This window comes from Zea mays, chromosome 5, assembly GCF_902167145.1.
Source record: "Zea mays cultivar B73 chromosome 5, Zm-B73-REFERENCE-NAM-5.0, whole genome shotgun sequence".
Lineage (NCBI taxonomy): Eukaryota > Viridiplantae > Streptophyta > Magnoliopsida > Poales > Poaceae > Zea > Zea mays.
The window spans coordinates 58,688,053-58,693,541 of NC_050100.1; the positions used below are offsets into that span (position 1 = coordinate 58,688,053).

A 5,489-nucleotide genomic window follows, 5' to 3' on the forward strand; every position below is an offset into this window, starting at 1 on the left:
ATATTTTAGTCCTTATACTTATATGGTTGTACTAGGGATGTGTCCGTGCGTTGCTACGGAAGTTTAAAATTAGTATATAAAACATAGATACGGAACAACAAACATCAATATGATATAAAAAACCATGTGGCAAAATATCACTGTAACACTAATATTGTATTAACAATATAAATAAGTAATATTATTATAAATATGTCGACATAAATAGAATGAACTAATGTCGAACAAACGTTATAATCTCTACTACTTATTAAGTACGCAATAGTAGCCTGCCTTTTTGTGTTCTGCCATTCTGCGATCTCAGCCGTCCATTGTGGAGACTGACGCAGACACCGGACGATCTCAGCCGTCCATTGTGGAGACTGACGCAGACACACTCCGGACGTTGGGCCCACGTGACAGCCACGTCGTCTCGCGCAAAAAATCGCCTAAATTTGACACTGGCAGTAGCATTTGACCACGATTGCTTCCTTTGAAGGAGGAAGGCTTATAAGCCGGTAGAAATTATGTTGGCTAGCCGGTATGGTTTTAAGAATGTGCAAGCCGTGACTACAACATAGGTCGTGTGGGCTGTTTTCTTTGGTGCGGCCCAAGTAGCTGCCAGGAGGCCCAAGTATCTCCATACCCGCAGGCCGCATCCCTCGCCATCGCCTCCTTGCCCAGTCTCCGCGCCGCCGCCTCCTCCTCTGCTCCCCTCCTTCTAGGGTTTCTACTCCATGCGATCTCGCGGCCTTGGTGGCGCGGGACAGTAGGGACGCCTCCTCTCCATCGAATCTAGAGAGTCAGCGACCCAATGGGTAAGGGCGGGCAGGACGAAGGCAAGCGGCGGCCGGATCCGCCGCCTCCGATCCGGACCCCGCCGCGCCGGTCTTCCCGGTGTGGGCGCGCACACCGAGCGAGTGCCTCGCGGAGCTGGGCGTCTCGGCGGACCGCGGGCTCAGCTCCGAGGAGGCGGCGGCGCGGCTGCAGCGCCACTACTCGGAGTTCGACGCGGCGGGCGTCGTCCGCCAGATCGCGCGCGGGCTGCAGGCGCTCCACGGCGCGGGCGTCGTGCACCGGGACCTCAAGCCCGAGAACTGCCTCTTCGCCGACAGGGGCGAGGCCTCCACGCTCAGGATCATGGATTTCGGCCTCAGCTCCGCCTGCTTAGTGTGGCTTGCGCTAGCGCTATCCAGCACTGCTGCCTATTTCTTTCCCTGCGTCGTAGTGCTGCTCCTTTTTCCTCTCCCCTCTCTTCCTCTATACCCGACTACCCGAGCACTACCTGCCAAGCCATGGATCAGGACAATGAGGTCGGCTAAGACTTCTCAATGTTCCTCATCCGCTACAAGAGTGGCCGATGACCGTGTGCGCTGCCTCAGGGTGGATGTCATCTCAGGTGTCCTCTCCAGGGATAACATCGCCATGGACGCCTTGGCTGTCTCCCAGCAGCATCCTTTGCGTTTCCAGGAAGCTGCCCCTCCTTTTCTGCATCCACTGAGGAGTGCTGAGGAAGAGAGGAAGTCTGGTCATGGAAGAGAAGAGCTGAGCCTATGCGAGACAAAGGAGATGGACGACGACGGCGTCGATGAAGGATGAGGCTGTCCTCTTGGAATAAGTCTGGTCATGGAAGAGAAGACCTGAATATTGGCAGAATATTCCCCTAGGGTGATCCTGTCCTCAGTTGGTTCCACAACCAAACACCAACAAATTGGGGATTATCTCATCCCCCATGGTCCTTCGAACCAAACACACGCTAAGGATCAGATCAGTCCTGGTTCAGACCTAATACCATTGTATGGGGTCAAAATAGATCCTTAGGAGTAGAGTGGTGATGCCTGTTTTTTTTTTGTTAATTAGTGATTTATATGTATTTCTCTATGTATTCGTCTACACAATGAACTGATGGTTTTCTTTTGATCAGCTACCTTGTCGCAGCAGCCATTTTGCAGTGCTTGTGGAGCCTTTTGCTAGCCTTTGTCGACATTTATGCACTTCTTGTCAAGCGATCGTTGAGAAATGCCCGAGCTGTATGTATATTTACTATCGGAGATGGGGTGAGTAATATCATTTCATTCTACCCTGTAAAAAAACTCTGTTTTGTAGAATATATAACACTGTTGTACTTTTTTCACTCATTTGACTATTCGTCTATTCTATGAATATTTGTACTTGCACAAATAGACAGACATACAAGCCATACTTTTGATGACAGATGTCGTGGTAGTCTTTTCACTTTACTTAATTAGTAATTGAATAAATATTGTTGGTCAATGCATTATCGCCGACAGGGGCGAGGCCTCCACGCTCAAGAGTGGCAATAAAGCATATGAATTGTTTAGCTCCATTATGTTCATAAGTTTCTTCAGAAATCAAAAGATTACTTATGAACGTAATATGTCATGCAAATATTCATTAATATGTAGGTTATTCTTACTGATTGTGACCCATGTACACTCAGAAACATGAAGGAAAATATGAAAATATGGAACTGAATAGCTTATGCATTGAGGAGGAAGATTCTAGAGCGGCTTAAAGAAAGCAAGAATATGGTAGGTTAGTTTCCTTGCATAACTCAAAGAGTATTGTGCACCGATGGTTTCTCTTACATAATTTGGCATTCTGAATGTTGGATCCGATGGCGCTTCAGGAGCATTAGATAAATGCATTATTGTATTATATCTAACTTGGTGATAATGCATTGTGCAATGTAGGTAGAGTGCAAATATCTTTTTTTGGGAAGAAGTGTTTGAAAGTGATTTATGCCAAACATAGTGTGAGTATAGAACTTTGCTTTTTCACTTTGTCTACGGTTGTACACAAAATCATAATTATGGGAACTGGGAACCATGCTATTCATCTAGAATTGGAGCCACTGGTAAATGGTAGTCTTTATCTGATTAAGATACTCGATAATATTGCCAAAAAAATTCCTAAAATACATGGACGTGAAATAGATCCTCTACAATAGTATGTACGTACTTGACTATATCTTGGCAGCTTGCTAAGAAAACATGCTTTATGTGCAGCCATATCTATTTGCTTAATTTGGCCTTCTCCCGCTTGGTTCACAGTTTTTTCTAGCTCTATTTGTTTCATCCTGTCCTGATTTGGTGTGCTGACATTTTGGGTGTCATGGGCAGTCAACAGGTCACTATTTTCATTCGCTTTTCCGCTATGGTCACATTCAGTTTGGTCCCTGTCAACAGATGTGCTTTTGTTTTTCCAATAAAAAACAAGTGTACTTTTGTTGATACTCGATGCCATCTGCTCGCCATCTTTGCGTAGGCTGGCACTAAACTTCTCATAGATTTCACAGCGCTTTAATGCAACCTCTTTTCTGATATCTCTACTACTATGAAGAAGGTAAGAGGTAGTCAACCCCCCTCCCAGTACTTTGGCAGAATTGTTCATGTTACCATTCTGAATCCCAGTACTTTGGCAGAATTGTTCATGTTACCATTCTGAAAACTAAAATGTGTATGCGTGTTTTGGATCCGGATCCTGGAATGGGAAGATGAGTCGGTCCGCGTGGGCCGTGTCGCCGAACTTGGTGACGCGGCGGACGAAGAGCACCAGGAGGCCCGAGAGGAGGTGACTATCATCGAATAGGCCATAGTTCCGTAGAGCTACCGCTTAAAAAAATTTCTGTGAAATTTTATACTCCCTGATCCACGTCCTGCATTTCAAAGAAATTCACAATTCTGGTGAAATCCCTACGTTTCAAAGACTGCTGAAACTAAAATCAGGAGTGTGCCAACTGCACGTGTCATGTGAATTTCTCAATGTTTCAGTCAGTGATATGCTTATTGGTTGGGTTCGTATCATTTTCAGAAAATGACTGACATATTTACTTTGCAATCATAGATTTTGTGATGCTCCTTTTTGGACGCTTTGCGCTCGTGTAGCTGCTAAGGCACAAGAAAAGAGGTTGGAGTTGTTGTACATTCAGTGTAATCCTAAAAATTGGAAACCTCATTTTTTCACTTAAGTTGTTTCCCATGTTGATGTAGTAATTCTACTCTCTTGTTTCGGATCTGAATATTTGTTTTTTTTCAGATTTGTCTGGTTGTTGTCTCATTGTAATGTATATCCGTTGTTTTTACATGTTTCTTGGGCAGCAAACGGAGAGGAATTGCGAATTGGCAGGTGCTGCCTCCACCTGGTAACGGTGGGCTGAAATACTATGGTTGTGAGCAGTAAATTCGACCAAATCATCTGCTCCTCAAAAGCCATCTGCGCCTCGACCGGACGGTGACATAGGTGATCCACAGGTATGTGTCGGTGTCATTATACTAGAGACGGCAATGAAATGTCAATTTCGATGTGATTAGGGAGTGTAGAGAATGAAACATGAATGTCTCATTCTATCTATGAATCACCCCTGCACTTTGAATCACTTATGTCATTATTAGCAATCACATAATATTTTTCTTTTGTTTTAGATTTATAGAAACAAGTGACTACATAGCTGCACAGTCTCTCGTCGCTTCCTCAAAATAAAAATTTGTGAGTGGTGCTACACTATTCTGCATTTTAATTGTTGAATATTCACCTTCCGCTGGCAAAAATAGAGTGTAACCATAGATTTGATGAAAAATAGGGGAGCAATTTACTACACCCAATGGTGGTCTGCAATCTATTAATTTGCTCTTTTGAATTTAGTTCATTTAATTCTCTGAATCAAACCAAAACAAGGGCTAGGAGCTGTAGTCCAGGTTCTTGGTTCGTGATTGATTAACATAAAATCAATGTTGAAGACAAGGTGACCCAAAAGCGTACAACCTTGTTTTGTTCCTGGGATTTGGGGGATTTAGAAGTTTGTCTTTTAATAATAAAATGTGAGTCATTTTCTATGTGCACAAGCTCTGATGAGTTTAAATGTTTTCTATGGATTGCCACCAGGAGGTCCTCAAGAGCATCAACCTCGACTACTATGCTTGCTGGCCACTGAAAACCCCGGCACCTAGCCGAGCCTGTCGGAGTTGGAGGTTTCTCGAATCCTGAAGCCACAGCCTGCGATAGTAGATCACCTGCAATTTCGACTGTACGTCTTTCCCCCATCCCTTGGCTGCATTTCGATTTGGATCCGCTGATGGTGTGTCCCTGCTGCTTACCCTTTCGTGCATTTTTGTGATGTGATTTGGATCCTCTGATGGGCGCATAACTACTGCTTACCCTTTCGGTGCTCCTGTGCGAGCAATGCTTATCCCAAGTGAATCGCTGCATTTATGTACTACAGAAGATGATACAAGCAAATCATTAGTGAACACTAGCAAAGAAGAAATAGATTCTGGAGGAACATTAGCCTTGGTTTCAAGATACCCAAGGAAGCCATTAAAGGTCAGTATCTCTTTTCTTGTCTAGCCAAGTAGTTGGTGTTTCTGTTAGCTTGTTAGTCCATATGAAGCTATGAAGACCCCACAACACACATATAGTACAGGACTGTTTTGAAATGATAATATTACTAACTTAGTTGTGCAGCTGATCAGTGAGCTCTAAGCTCTCAT

At 44.3% G+C, this 5,489-nt stretch overlaps 1 long non-coding RNA gene across 1 annotated transcript; it reads left to right on the top strand.

Moving 5' to 3' along the window:
- Positions 1–3,832: 3,832 nt before the first annotated feature.
- On the top strand, positions 3,833–5,241 carry LOC118472014 (uncharacterized). The gene is made up of 2 exons (XR_004849428.1): positions 3,833–3,909; positions 4,101–5,241. It is a non-coding gene; the product is annotated as an uncharacterized lncRNA (long non-coding RNA).
- Positions 5,242–5,489: the final 248 nt, after the last annotated feature.